The 16,995-nt window shown below is 40.0% G+C and overlaps 1 long non-coding RNA gene across 1 annotated transcript in view; it reads left to right on the top strand.

Annotated features, from left to right (window-relative positions):
• Positions 1-16,995, top strand: part of LOC135107820 (uncharacterized) — a 72,793-nt gene that overhangs the window by 32,838 nt on the left and 22,960 nt on the right. The window lies entirely within an intron of this gene.

Raw genomic sequence — 16,995 nt, 5'->3', positions numbered from 1 at the left:
ACTTAAAGACCTCTATCAGGTCCCCTCTTAACCTACGTCTCTCTAGAGAATGTAAATTTAACCGCTTCAGCCTCGCTTCGTAAGGAATACTCCTCATCCCCTGTATCCTTTTAGTCATTCTCCTCTGTACTGATTCTAATAGACCTATATCTTTCCTGTAATGTGGGGACCAGAACTGCACAGCGTAGTCTAGATGAGGTCTGACCAGCGCCAAGTATAACTTTAATATTACCTCCGGCCTTCTACTTTTAACACTCCTAAAAATGAATCCTAGTACCCTATTTGCCTTGTTTCTGGCTTCTATGCATTGTTTCCCTAGACGGAGTTCAGAGCTAACTATAACTCCTAAATCTTTCTCGTACCCTGTACCTACCAGAGTTTGGGTGTTTAATGTGTACCTATTGTGTGGGTTTCCTCTACCTACGCTAAGCACTTTGCATTTATTGATATTAAATTGCATTTGCCATCTATCCGTCCATTCATTCATTCTATCTAAGTCTGTCTGCAAGGCGATGGCATCCGCTTCTGACCTAATTAATCTACCTATCTTTGTGTCATCCGCAAATTTACTAACATCGCTATTAATTCCACTATCCAAGTCATTGATATATATTAGAAATAATAATGGCCCTAATACTGATCCCTGTGGCACCCCACTAATGACATGACCCCACTCGGATTTCGAGCCGTTTATTAGCACTCTCTGTCGCCTGTTACCAAGCCATGACCCTATCCAACCTAACACCTTCCCATCTATCCCGTGCGCCCTAACCTTTCTCAGGAGCCTTTGATGGGGCACCTTGTCGAATGCTTTACTAAAGTCCAGATATAAGATATCATAACTATCTCCATTATCTACTGCCTCGTACACCTTACTGTAAAAACTTAACAAGTTTGTCAGGCAAGACTTCCCCTTCGTGAAGCCATGCTGTGACTGATTTATCAAGTTATGTTTGTCTAAATGTTCCCTAATGTTCCTGGCTATTATTGACTCTAACATTTTACCTACAACTGAAGTTAAGCTGACCGGTCTATAATTAGACGCTAAAGTTTTATCCCCTTTCTTAAAGATGGGTACTACATTAGCCTGCCTCCACATTTCTGGTACCTCACCCGACTCCAGTGATTTCCTAAAGACAGAAACTAACGGCTCACTAATAATCTTTTTACATTCCTTCAGTACTCTGGGATATATTTCATCAGGTCCTGGTGACTTGAACTTTTTTAGCCTATCTATCTCCTGCTCCACTATCTCCCTAGTTATGGAAATATCCGTCAGCTTCTCATACTCATCTGCTCTAAACACCTGTTCACTATCTGGCATATCCTGCATGTTTTCCTGAGTGAAGACAGTTAAAAAATAATCATTCAGAAGTTTACTAATCTCCTCCCCAGAACTAACCAGCTCCCCATCTGCTGCCTTTAATGGACCTACAGTATCCTTATTTTTCGTCCTGTATACCTGATAAAATCCCTTGGGGTCCGTCTTCGCCTGGCTGGCTACCTTTAATTCATAATTTTCCTTAGCTTTCCTCGTTAACTTCCTGACTGTTCTAACTAATTCATTATACTGTGTCCTTAAAACTTCCTCACCTGCCCTTAATCTCTTATATATACTTCTCTTACGCCCTATATAATGCTTTAACCTAGCAGTCATCCATTTAGGGTCATTTTTTTGTGATCTTATTGTTTTATACGGGATATTTGCTAATTGACCTGTATGAACTTTATCTACGAAATATTTATACAATTCATCTACATTTACTTCACCTAGACCCCTCATCTCGTTCCCTACCATCCTCTCCCCTCCCTCATCAACTCGCCTCGACCTTACCTCTCTCATTTCAGCATGACCTGACATTCCAACATACTCACGCCTATCTCCCCCCTTCCTCTTTCCTCCTCCCTTCTGGAGCCTCACCTCACCTCCCTCATCCTGCCTTATCTCTCTGAACTCCGTCCCTGACCTGACTTCACCCTGCATCCCTTGCCAGTCCACTCCTTGGAGGTACCTTTTTAATTCTTCAAAATCTGCTCTCCTAAAGTCAGGTATTTTACTAGTGTTTTTATTTCTAACAGTTTCTTCCCATTCTAGCTTGTACCTAATTTCCCTATGGTCACTGTTACCTAGCTGTCCTCCAACCTCTACCTGCGTGACTGCTTCCTCCCTGTTAGTAAGAATTAAATCTAGAATATTATTCCCCCTTGTGGGTTCTACGACTACCTGTTTTAAAAAATTATCCTGAATTACCTTAAGGAATTCCTCTGCTTCCTTGTTACCCACAATCAGACTCCAGTCGATATTCCTAAAATTAAAATCTCCTACCACACATACCTGACTGTACCTGCCTGCTCTATTTAATTCCTGCCACAGTGAGGTGTTAATTTCCTCTGTACTGGTCGGTGGTCTGTAAACTACCCCTAGTACTACTGACTGCGATCCTTCCTTAATATCTACCCATATCGACTCTGCTTTGTTATCTGTTTTAATTCTATTGTTCATACAGCACTGTAATGTGTCCCTAACGTATAACGCGACACCTCCTCCTCTCCTGTTTTCTCTATCTTTATAGAACATTGTATACCCATCTATCTTAACCTCTGGATCAAATACTTTTCCTGACATATCTAACCAAGTTTCAGTCAAAGCAATGATATCAAATTTCTCTACACTCGCTATTCCTCTAAGCAAGTCTATTTTATTCAGAATACTTCTACAATTTGTGTAGTAAACACTTAAGCTATTTCTCACCATCCCTAAGCTAGCTTCCTTTCTAGATTTAACTAATTTGCCCCTTGCCTTCTCCTCACTACCCCTTCTTCCCTCCCGACTAACGAAAAAAGTGCTGGAGTGCAGTTACCTCCCTCTCGAGTGTTTCGGCCAAAACACGAACACCCTGGCGTGACAAATGCACTCCATCCCTGGCGTACAAGGTGTCCCTGCCATAGAAAAGGTCCCAGTTGTCGATGAACGTCCATCCATTACTCCTACAATGATTCGCGAGCCTGCGATTCACTGTAATAGCCCTGGACAGCCACTCAGCACCAACTCCCCTCCTCGGCAAGACACCACATACCACGGGGATCCCACCCTTGTCCCTAATCCTGTCCAAAGCCTGTCGAAACCTCCTGATAAGCTCCTCACTCCTGACCTTACCAAGGTCATTCCCTCCCGCACTGAGAAAAACAATGGGCTTGGTCCCATCTTTTTCCAAGCACGTGTCTAGCCTATCAGCTACCTTCCCTATCCCGGCCCCCGGCAAACACACCCTCGACCTACGCTTCCTATCCCTAGCACAGAACGCACTATCTAAGTGCCTAACCTGACTATCACCAAACACAAGCACTCTACCTTGGGGCAGGGTAACTGCATCTGCCCCCTCCTTCTTGCCTCCTCCAGCCCTGTCCACCTCCTTCTCCTTCCCCTCCTCCAGCACATTGAAGGGATTCTTCGTCTCCACGGAAGGTGCCCTGAGCACCTTCACCCTCTTGGCTCCCCTGCACACAACCGACCACTGCTCCTCCGTCGCCTTACTAGGTAAGGTGACGGTGGGGCACGACCCTCCCACAGGTGCTGAGATCCTCTCATAGAACTCAGCCTGCAGGTCTGAGATCCTCTCACGAAACTCAGCCTGCACCTCCGAGATCCTTCGATGGAACTCAGCCTCCACCTCTGAGACCTTCGCAACGAAGGCCTCGAGAACAGGAGAACTAACACAACCTGTCGACTCAGCAACACAAGGCGCCATGTCTACACTAGCCAGCTATATTAGCGTCAGGTCACTGCTCACTAAACACGTCCGTTCACTAGGAACCCTGACCTGAGACGTGGAACCCTGACCTGAGACGAGGAACCCTGACCTGAGACGAGACGAGAATGTCATGCCACACAATGCCCTCATCGCAACAAACTCCAAAGCATCTCTCCAGACATTGAATAAGCACAAGGCAGAACACAACGTGCACCTTGTAACACACATACACAAAACAGTTCACCCTAAGAAGCAGGAACACAGCTGTACCTCACATGGATCCTCATATGGAAGGCAATGACAAAGCTGACATCACGCTAAGGAAGTAGCTACGAAGCAAAACACAGACACGACAACAGCACAGAGCTTCACCTTCATCAAAAGCAACATCAAGAAACATATCTCAACAAACACGAAACAAGAACATACTGCAAAGGTAACAAAAGGATCACCTTCGGCGCTTTGGTACGCACAGGCCACCCAATTCAAACATCTGTCTCTGCCACCAAACCTTCTCAACAAAACCATGAGGCACATATATAGAATCCGCCTGGGATATCCCTCCATCGGGGAAATGATTGCAGACGAGATCATACTTATTTGCAATCACTGAAACAAAAACACAGACATTCTCCTCCTCCACTACATTCTCGAATGTCCCACAACATTATCCCTGCGACAGAAAACTGGAGTCACACTATGGTGTTTCAAAAATAATTTTTGAAACACTGACTGAAGACCTGAGTATCGTGGCGAAGACACCACTCCCAAGATAACTAGATAACAAAAAAAAACTTTTTCTAGAGGCTCTGCATAGCCCAGCTGGTTACGTACCAGCAAACAAAAAAAAAAAAGACCAGGTACCACCTTCTCTTCAGCTCTCCAACACCAACGCCTACTAGCAGATCCACACTTACACTGACTGATGTAACCAATTGCTGGACTGCTCTGGCCCATTAGCTGTACTGTCTGGCTTGTTCTGAAGCGCTACACAAAAGCTTGAGAGCACTGCTGCCACTCCAGTGTTACTTAGAACCCACTTGTATATCGAGGCTCTCCCTGTTCGATGAGAGCTGTGGTGTTCACATCCTTCCTTCCCTATTCTTGCCCCCCTACTTCACCCGCTGTCAGACCACCTAGTTCATAATCCAGAACACATCCGAGAGTGACCCTCAGACTGCTACGGTGGATAGTGTGACTCTGGTAGCGGGAGTTATGGGATTACCCTCCTTCTGTGTCTCCTACTAGTTCCTCCTCTCGTCCTCTGGGGACAGCCTGCAATACGCTAGGACGGCACTGATATCTCTCCTCCTTCCTAGTTGGTGGGTCCACGTGACTGCCAGTTTTTTTTTGGGGGGTGGTATTCTTTACCCCCTCACTTTCCTTATCTGCTGCTGTGGCAGCAACTTGTGAGGGTAAGGTCAAGTTCTCTTGTGCAGGCTGCCCCAAGCCTCCTGCGATCCCTTTCAGATGGGGGAAGAGTTTAATTCTGGGTGTCGTAGGTAGGTTTTTATTCCAAGGAACCAACAAATAAATAGTACCTGACATGCGTATAGACTAAGATGACCAGGGTAAAAATAAAAAAAAAAGTGAAAATCTACCCTCGAGGGAAAAAAAAGCTAATTCAAATAGAAACTCTAGTTGCCACGAGAATATTTGATGCCAACGACGGGTACACAGTCACCCTTATAGACGAAGAACAAGATATTCAGCAAAGAATTAAAAAAGGAACTGGAAAATAATGCTTTCTCCCCTATCCCATCGTTTGATCAAAGAGTAAAGAAAATCATCATAATTAACAGACTAAATGACATAATGTACGCCAGACACCCGAAGAAAATACTTGAACTTCTTGAACTTTTACTGAAAAGCGATTGGCTAGGAGACAACATTAATACTACATTTAAGTTCCCATGTTCCAAAAGACTTAAAATCACACTCAATCAGTATCCCATAGCAAAAGAAAAAAAAATCCATTGAGAAGGGTCAACTGGTATTTAACGTAAGCATCCTCCTAGCAGATATTACACAAGAAGAATACATCCATAAAACATGCTTCATGAAATGTTATAAACTAGAAGATCACTAGACAAGAGAATGCAGTAAAGTCAAGATTTACAAAATATGCTCAGAGTGTAGAGAAGACGATCACGTCTGGCACCAAAGTAAAAACCTTAACAAAAAAGTGTACAAATTGTGACGAAAGCCACAGCATTCTGGCTATGAGGTGCCAAAAAGAAAAGACATCATTACGGAAAAGCATAAGCAGCAATCGGATACTACCAGAAACGCCTATGCAACAATAACACGTAATACAACACAATCAAATATACCACATCCACTACACACTGACCCACAAGACTTATTCAAGATTAGTACATGCATAATCCACGCCCATTATATGGACATTCAAAACCCAAGATCTTACGAAAAAGAGCTCAATAGCGTATTAACATTAAATGGACTGCCTACTATTAAAATCTTCATTATCCCTAACTCAACAAAAATATTCAGTAAGCAACAAACCCAAGAAACAGTTCAAGAAGGGAATATAGGGCAATCCTTACAATCCAGAATTAACGTAAACGGGGAAGTAATATCCATGAATGCATCAATTACACAACTCGATAAAAGAAATAATGAACAAATATGAAATTAAAGACCTAGAGCTGAGACTTATAACCTCAGACGACAGGGGATGGCCTAAAGCGACCTTCACACACTTTGATTTAATGGCGGGGATAACAAATGGAAAATGAAAATATACACACACCAATAAGAACATGACAGGCGACCGGGCCATTACCTTTATTAAAGACAATCGAGTTAATCTAAAAGACATCCTGCAAGTAACTGACAAAGGCTTATTTAAAAAGATTAGGCAAGGTCTAGTGGAGGAACGATAACCTGAAGGAAATAGAGATCCACGCCTCAAGAAGACTTTCCTTTCATAGAACAGTGAAGTCATACAACATGATGCTCTTCACTGGAAAACTAACAAACACAGTTTAATTCAGTATTATCTGCAAGTGAAACGAGATATTATTATAATTAATAGTAATGGGGTTAGAGATGGGAAAACATAAAATATTTTGGGATACAAAACACATATCAAAAACACATCCAATACCATACGAGACAGTTCGGCAATAGTTATTGAACACGATATATACCATAAACTCTTCGATGATTTTCTGATCAGATTTATAGCAATTGAAATTGAAACATTCTAAGGCCCAATAATTATATCTACAGTTTATCTTCCCCCCAGAAGGTCATATCTACCATTCCCTGATATATACAGATTACTAAATAATAACTATCCCACCATTACACCAGGACTTCAAGGCATCTCACAGATGTTTCGGTAATAATAGAACCAACACAGACGGAACAAGCCTTTACGAACTAATGAGCAAGGGGCAGCTTGTCCACCTAGGACCACACTTCCCTACCTACATAAGGGGAATTGCAACCACGAAAACTGACTAAATCTTCAGCAACAAACACAATTACCTTAACCTTTATATAGAGTCAGACAGTATCACTCAAGCAAAGACAGTAAAACTTTTTAGTAAAAAATGCAGATTCAGAAAAAAATAGAAAATAATAATAATAATAATAATAATACACACAAACTATTTGAAAGACATTGAGGGGAGCAAATATCACTCAAAGAAAAATGCACCATCATGGAAAACACTTGAAAAGAAATATTTATAGGATATTCTAAAGAAAATGCAACATTTGATGCGTTACACTAGCAAACAGTTGAAGATCATCTACGCATTCATGCTGATAGAATTACTCCCTTCGATAGAGTCAACTTACTAAGATTAAACAACTATGACTATTACAAGAAAAATTACAACATAAAAAGTCTTAAAGCACATTAAACGTACAAAAAATAAAGCCCAGGTGAATCACAAATATCTAAACTTATTCTTGAAAACTGCCCTAATGATATATATATATATATATATATATATATATATATATATATATATATATATATATATATATATATATATATATATATATATATATATATATATATATATATATATATATATATATATATATATATATATATATATATATATATATATATATATATATATATATATATATATATATATATATATATATATATATATATATATATATATATATATATATATATATATATATATATATATATATATATATATATATATATATATATATATATATATATAATTTGATAAATTTTTGCGCATTGGTCTGAAATACAAATTATTCCACCTCGAGCTTCCAGAAGTATTACAAAGAATGTTATCTAGCTTCTTAGGCAATATGACCGCCACAGCCACAATAGGTAGAACAAACAGTAATGCAATCAACCTTTTAAGCAGGATACCACAGGGGAGCGTGATCAGTCCGACTTTATACACCATGTTTACTAATGACTTACCTGATGTAGGACCCGGTTGTTACGATATCGTATACACAAATGATATTTCAAAAATCACCATCTAAATCCAAAAGCTATGATGATAATCAAGGTGAAAAGAGAGATATAAAGAATTTGTAAATATGAACGCCAATGGAAATTCAGAACCAGTGAAAACAAATTCTAGATAATTCCAGCTGCACAAAAAAGAAAATACAGGACTCAGCAGTTAATAACAAAATAATTCCTAAAAGCAGCCAGGGCGTCATGCTGGGATTAGCATCAACAAGAATTACAAGAATCAGTAAGACAAAAGCAGCTTTATCTAAACTTCAACGGTTTAACAATTTCACGCCCAAGTTAAAAACCAGCCACATTAAAAAGAATTATCATACCGGTATCTGCTTGCATATCCTCCCATTCTAATCTGTTCAGCTTCAAAGACTCAAAAACTTTATATGCAGAGAATCATGAATAAATCACTAAGAGTTATTTTCAGTAATGTAGATAACACTCTATCCTTGGAAGAAATGCACCAAATAATAAATATAACGCCAATAAACCAATCACTACACATTAGGGCCAATAAAGTGTGGGAAAGAATAGCAACAACCGATCCTGACCAATAGGAGCAACTAACAACAATACATCACACAGTTGGTTCCTTCGCTCATGGAGTGTTATTAATAATCCACTACTTCAGCCCATTTACACTAACTAAGCACCAAATTATTAAGTACTATTATTTAAGCGAACTACGCTTACTCTACACTATTGCTAACAACTGCTCCACATGGGCTAGATGTGAGCCTGTTTCCTGTCTACCATACACCCGCACCCTGAGTCGGCAGGAAGTGGGAGGTATAGTTACTCCCTCCTTCACTTAGCAAAGTGCACCTCTGGTAAGAATTGCAGTCCTCCAGCAGCAGGGTTGGTAGATGGCTACATCTCATCCTGACTCGAGGACATCGGTTTCTCCCCTAGTTTGGAAAAGTGAGAAGAACTTTCTGAGAGGAGAAGAGGGGGTTAGGTTCATACCCAGCTCATCCCATAGTATAGCAGGGACCCTGAAGACCGCCCGTGCTATCACAAGGAGATACACTATATTACAATATATGTACACTAAGTTATCACACTAACCTAATATTTCACAGAGATGTTTATACTTACCTTATTCACATTTACCTTGCTGTCCCTGGGGTACTAGTTTAACGTAGACTCACCTTGTTGCTAAACAGTTTTTAGAAGGAATAAATATTATAACTAATTATACCTGGGAGAGTGCTAACACTTATTTTAGTAGTTATTAATGGGATGGCAGTCAGTCTGTTAAGGCTTAGTTTGTTATTTGTTTGGTTAGCTGTGATCCTGCCATTACCTAGGAGGAGGCAGTAGACACCTGCCAAAACGATAATTACTCCCAGTGATGTCTAAAGCACTGTTCAGGGGGTGCGGTGAACTTATCATTAAACCCAGCTGTGACCTCACTGAACGTTTCCCTTTGTGTCTCACAACACAAGGGGGCAGTCACAGCCTGCCCTCTAAAGACAACTCTCTTCCTCCTCACAAAACTACAAGCATCTAATAACACACACACCCTTCACCCAAAAATTTTAAAATCATCATGGCGACTCCTACACCAGCCTCGGAATCCCCATCTGGGAAGGGGACCATAAATGTTCCCAGGTCGGACTGCCTTTCTGTCGATGACCCTAAGTGTCTTGACACCCCCCTCAACTTTTTCTTCATTAACTTCTGTAACATTAGCGGTCTAAGATCTAATTTTCAATCTGTAGAACACCACCTCTCCTCTTCTAAACCTCATCTTCTTTTCATCACTTTCTGTTCCCTCCTACTTTCTCTATCCTCATTTTTTATCCAAAGCTGGATGCTGCGTTTATGTGCGCAATGACTTAACCTGCTCTCGTGCCCACGCTCTTGAATCTTCCGAGTTTTCCACCATCTGGCTACGACTACAGAATCACTCTCATACTAAATTTATCTGTGCTGTATACCTCTCTCCTAACTCCTCTGACTATAAGAAATTCTTTGACTACTTAGCTTCCAAAGTGGAGCACATTCTGACCCTCTTCCTTTTTTGCAGAGATCTCCATTCTTGGAGACTTCAATGTTCACCACCAGCTTTGGCTTTCCTCTCCCTTCACTGACCATCCTGGTGAACTAACCTACACCTTTGCTATCCTCCATGACCTAGAGCAATTGGTGCAACACCCTACTCGTATTCCTGACTGTCTTGGAGATACGCCCAACATTCTTGACCTTTTCCTGACCTCTAATCCTTCTGCTTATGCTGTCACCCTTTCTTCTCCGTTGGGCTCCTCCGATCACAATCTCATATCTTTATCTTGTCCTATCACTCCAATCCCTCCTCAGGATCCCCCTAAGCGAAGGTGCCTCTGGCGTCTTGCCTCTGCTAGTTGGGGGTACCTGAGAAGGTATTTTGCTGATTTTCCTTGGAATGACTACTGATTCCGTGTCAGAGACCCGTCTTTGTGTGCTGAACGCATAACAGAGGTGATAGTGTCTGGCATGGAGGCGTACATTCCTCACTCTTTTTCTCGTCCTAAACCTTCTAAACCTTGGTTTAACACAACTTGTTCTCGAGCTATACATGATAGAGAGGTGGTCCACAAAAGGTACATAAGTCTTCCATCACCAGAATCTCATGCACTTTATATTTCTGCCCGGAACCATGCCAAGTCTGTTCTCCAACTAGCCAAAAACTCCTTCATTAACAGAAAATGCCAAAACCTTTCAAGATCTAACTCCCTTCGTGATTTCTGGCATCTAGCCAAAAAGATCTCCAGTAAGTTTGCTTCTTCTTCTTTCCCTCCTCTATTTCAACCAGATGGCACAACTGCTATCACATCTATTTCTAAAGCTGAACTCTTCAGTCAAACCTTTGCTAAAAACCCTACCTTGGACGATTCTGGGCTTGTTCCTCCCTCTCCTCCACCCTCTCCACTTCTCTCCTCTAACTGACTGTCTTCAGCCTCTCTCTCACCGCCGCAATTTTGCATATCTAGCTGTCTTCTACCGCTATTTTCATGCTAACTGCTCTTCTGATCCTGATAACTGCATGCTTCCCCTCCTTCCGCGGCCTCACTGCACAAGACTTTCTTCTTTCTCTCATCCCTATTCTGTCCACCTCTCTAACGCAAGAGTTACCAGTATTCTCAATCATTCATCCCTTTCTCTGGTAAACTCAGGAACTCCCTGCCTGCTTCTGTATTTCCACCTTCCTATGACTTAAATTCCTTCAAGAGGGATGTTTCAAGACACTTATTCATCAATTTTTGACCACTGCTTTGACCCTTTTATGGGACTGGCATTTCAGTGGGCATATTTTTTTTATTGGATTTTTGTTGCCCTTGGCCAGTGTCCTTCCTACATACAAAAAAAAAAAAAAAAAAAATGTCGACGGAAAGCTCTTGTTTGAAGTACCCTGCGTAAATATGAAGTGAAGAGTAACACAAAGACGAATGATCTAGAGCAGAGACTCACATCAAGACATGACAATTAAAAAAAAAAAAAATAATAATAAATAATATATATATATATATATATATATATATATATATATATATATATATATATATATATATATATATATATATATATATATATATATATATATATATATATATATATATATATATATATATATATACAAATAAATAATGTATAGGGCCTATAAGCGGGCAGGAGATTTTTTTGTGTACAAGTTTCGTTAAATGTGATGGTAAATTTAGCATGTTTTAATTTTTTTGAAAATATTTATGATTGTTCTTTTCTCTTTTCTAATTTCGCTTACGACTCGTACGGCGCCATCTTCGTTTTTTTTTTATCAAGACCTAGAACGAAGATGACATCGTACAACTCAAGTGGTACCTCAAAGAATCATCCGGTCTTGCCTATAGACCGGATAGAGCACTATAGAGCACAGTGTAAGCGGTGCTATGCCCTTCCTTGGCGTCCCCTTGAAACAGCAGTAAGAGTCCTTTAACACAGTGAAGAGTACATCAAGCCCAGTAATCCCGGACGTTGCCTTAAGGGAACGACCGAATGTCCTGACAGATACTCTACCTACAGTGCGTACATCCATAGGGCACTCACACACTGCAGTACTTGGCAGCAAGTACATAAAGAAATAGAAAGGGCATCGCAAGTATTGATTAATTACATCTTCAGTGAAAAGAATATCGTCCACCTCACTGAGATCATTAATAAATTGCATAGCTCCAGAAAACCCGACATCAGCACATTTTACCGTGCTTTCTTCTCCTACTAATAAAAAAAAAAAAAAAAAAAAAAAAAACAAAGTCTCCGCATGGAAAGTCCCACGTCGTATATAGGTTCATGTGCAACCGAGGAAACTGTTAAGCTCTCCCTGTATGCATCATCAGCATGACGACAACGAAGTTGTCTCAACTCCTCACCTGTCACATAACACTCGGGGCCCCCCAAAAAAACACTTACAGCAGCAACACGTCATCCAGATCACAAGACAATACCTAAAAGAGCATATATATATATATATATATATATATATATATATATATATATATATATATATATATATATATATATATATATATATATATATATATATATATATATATATATATATATATATATATATATGTATGCATCATCAGCATGACGACAACTTCGTTGTCGTCATGCTGATGATGCATACAGGGAGAGCTTAACAGTTTCCTCGGTTGCACATGAACCTATATACGACGTGGGACTTTCCATGCGGAGACTTTTTTTTTTTTTTTTTTTTTTTTTTTATTAGTAGGAGACTGGTCTTCTTATTCCTGTAATATATTTGAAAGTTAATTTTTACTTTCAGTGGACTTCACTTTTTTATATAATATATATATATATATATATATATATATATATATATATATATATATATATATATATATATATATATATATATATATATATATATATATATATATATATATATATATAGGAAGATGCGCTTCCTGGGCCATGTTATGAAAAGAGAGGGACTGGAACATTTATCTCTAACTGGTAAAATAGAAGGCAAGAGACCACAAGGAAGACCATGACAGAAGTACATGGATGGACTGGTGCGAGTGACTGGAGGAGGAATGTCTGCAGCTCAGTTGATACAAGCAACTAGAGACAGGGAACAGTGGCAAACCATGGTTGCTGATGTTCTACGGGATATGGCACGTCAATAATAAATAATATATATATATATATATATATATATATATATATATATATATATATATATATATATATATATATATATATATATATATATATATATATATATATATATATATATATATTATTTATTATTGACGTGCCATATCCCGTAGAACGTCAGCAACCATGGTTTGCCACTGTTCCCTGTCTTTAGTTGCTTGTATCAACTGAGCTGCAGACATTCCTCCTCCAGTCACTCGCACCAGTCCATCCATGTACTTCTGTCATGGTCTTCCTTGTGGTCTCTTGCCTTCTATTTTACCAGTTAGAGATAAATGTTCCAGTTCCTCTCTTTTCATAACATGGCCCAGGAAGCGCATCTGTCTACTCCTAACCGTACTCATCAACTCTCTTCCAACACCCATCCCTTGCAACACTTCTTTATTTGTTCTTCTTTCTGTCCAAGATATCTTAAGGATTAAGGATCCTCCTCCAGAACCACATCTCAACTACTTGAAGTCTTTGTTCATCTGCCTTTCTCATTGTCCAGGACTCACAGCCGTACAACAAAACCGACCATATAAGACATTTCACCTTCTTGTACCCATTGATACTTTAACATTCGTCACCAAGTTTTTAATCTTGCCAAATGCATTTTTTGCAAGTACTATTCTCTTCTTTATGTCCATCTCACATTTCCCATCACATGTGATCGTGCTTCCCAAATAATTAAAGTTGTCTGTTTGAGGGGTTCTGCATCAAGTAATATATTTATTTGTGGCGGTTGCTCCTCTTTCGATGCTACCATCACTTCCTTCTTCTTTTAGTTAACTGTTAGGCCTTTCTGTCTGCTTGATCTATTTAGTGTGTTAACCAGGTCTTGCAGTTAGTCTTGGGATTCCGCCAGCAGCACCGTATCGTCTGCATATCTTATGTTGTTGATGTTGGTGCCTCCCACTTTTACTCCTTCCTTATCTCTTACATCCCTCATCATAATTTCACTGTAGTAGTTGAAGAGATCAGGGGACATCCAGAGGAGGAGGCAGTAGATACCTGCCGAAACGATAATTACTCCCAGTGAGGTCTAAAACACTGTTCAGGGGCTGCTGTGAATTCATCATTAAACCCTCCTCTACTTCAACCAGATGGCACCACTGCTATCACATCTATTTCTAAAGCTGAACTCTTTGCTCAAACCTTTGCTAAAAACTCTACCTTGGACGATTCTGGGCTTGTTCCTCCCTCTCCTCCACCCTCTGACTATTTCATGCCACCTATTAAAAATCTTCGCAATGATGTTTTCCATGCCCTCGCTGGCCTAAACCCTCGGAAAGCTTATGGACCTGATGGGGTCCCTCCTATTGTTCTCCGAAACTGTGCCTCCGTGCTTGCCGTGCTTGCACCTTGCCTAGTCAAACTCTTTCAGCTCTGTCTGTTAACATCTACCTTTCCTTCTTGCTGGAAGTTTGCCTACATTCAACCTGTTCCTAAAAAGGATGACCGCTCTAATCCCTCAAACTACCGTCCTATTGCTTTAATTTCCTGCTTATCTAAAGTTTTTGAATCTATCCTCAACAGGAAGAATTTTAAACATCTATCACTTCACAACCTTCTATCTGATCGCCAGTATGGGTTCCGTCAAGGCCGCTCTACTGGTGATCTTCTGGCTTTCCTTACTGAGTCTTGGTCATTCTCTTTTAGAGATTTTGGTGAAACTTATGCTGTTGCCTTGGACATATCAAAAGCTTTTGATAGAGTCTGGCACAAAGCTTTGATTTCCAAACTACCCTCCTACGGTTTCTATCCTTCTCTCTGTAACTTCATCTCAAGTTTCCTTTCTGACCGTTCTATTGCTGCTGTGGTAGAGGGTCACTGTTCTTCTCATAAATCTATTAACAGTGGTGTTCCTCAGGGTTCTGTCCTGTCACCCACTCTCTTCTTATTATTCATCCATTCATTCCTCCTACGCTGATGATACCACCCTGCACTTTTCCACGTCTTTTCATAGACGTCCAACCCTTCAGGAGGTAAACATATCACGCAGGGAAGCCACAGAACGTCTAACTTCTGATCTTTCAAAAATTTCTGATTGGGGCAGAGCAAACTTGGTATTGTTCAATACCTCAAAAACTCAATTCCTCCATCTATCAACTCGACACAACCTTCCAGACAACTATCCCCTCTTCTTCAATGACACTCAACTGTCCCCCTCTTCTACACTGAACATCCTCGGTCTGTCCTTTACTTATAATCTGAACTGGAAACTTCACATCTCATCTCTAGCTAAAACAACTTCTATGAAGTTAGGTGTTCTGAGACGTCTCCGCCAGTTTTTCTCACCCCCTTAGCTGCTAACTCTGTACAAGGGCCTTATCCGTCCATGTATGGAGTATGCTTCACATGTCTGGGGGGGTTCAACTCATACTGCTCTTCTAGACAGGGTGGAATCAAAAGCTTTTCGTCTCATCAACTCCTCTCCTCTAACTGACTGTCTTCAGCCTCTCTCTCACCGTCGCAATGTTGCATATCTAGCTGTCTTCTACCGCTATTTTCATGCTAACTGCTCTTCTGATCCTGCTAACTGCATGCCTCCCCTCCTTCCGCAGCTTCGCTGCACAAGACTTTCTTCTTTCTTTCACCCCTATTCTGTCCACCTCTGTAACGCAAGAGTTAACCAGTATTCTCAATCATTCATCCCTTTCTCTGGTAAACTCTGGAACTCCCTGCCTGCTTCTGTATTTCCACCTTACTATGACTTGAATTCCTTCAAGAGGGAGGTTTCAAGACACTTATGCACTAATTTTTGACCGCCGCTTTGACCCTTTTATGAGACTGGCATTTCAGTGGGCATTTTTTTAATTAGATTTTTGTTGCCCTTGGCCAGTATCCTTCCTACATAAAAAAAAAAACCTACTATTGCACATGGAATAAGCAGTCATTATTATACTTACCTGTTCTGTACTTACCTGTTTTATCTATGTATGTTGATGCTGCTTTGGAGATTTCTGTTTTTCTTTCTGCTCTTGTTTTTGTTCACATTTACCTTGTAGTTCCTATTGTATTTGTAATACGCAACCACAGCTACCTGTTGTAAAGAAGAGTATAAAATTAATATAAAAATAAGTTACGCATTGATAAAACTACCACTACCTGTTTTTAGTAATGAATAGCAGTGTGTTAGGGCCAAGTTGTTGTTCGAGAGATTAGTTGTTTTCCTGCCATTAACCACAACTGCACATGGAAAAGAAACAACATCTATAAATTTACCTGTTCTATACTTACTTGGTCTTATGTTTGCTGTTGTTCTTGGGGGGGATATTGTCACTTACGTTGTTGTTTTCGGGTTCCTCGTTTGTTTTTTTGGGGTTTGATTTTATATATGGGATGGCAGTCTTGTGGTTAGACCTTAGAGGTGGTCTGTTAGGCTACCTGCGTTCCTGCCATTATCCACTACGAACTTGGGATAAGCACCGTTATTATTTACTCACTTGCAATATGCTTATATGCAGTTTTTCTCATGCTGATATTTGCCTGCACCAAAAGCCGCTTTCTGAGTATACCTAAAAAATATATATATATATATATATATATATATAT

The sequence above is a fragment of the Scylla paramamosain genome, chromosome 16, assembly GCF_035594125.1.
Source record: "Scylla paramamosain isolate STU-SP2022 chromosome 16, ASM3559412v1, whole genome shotgun sequence".
Lineage (NCBI taxonomy): Eukaryota > Metazoa > Arthropoda > Malacostraca > Decapoda > Portunidae > Scylla > Scylla paramamosain.
The sequence above is the reverse complement of the archived record's forward strand: the minus strand, read 5'-3'. Positions and strand labels throughout refer to the sequence as shown.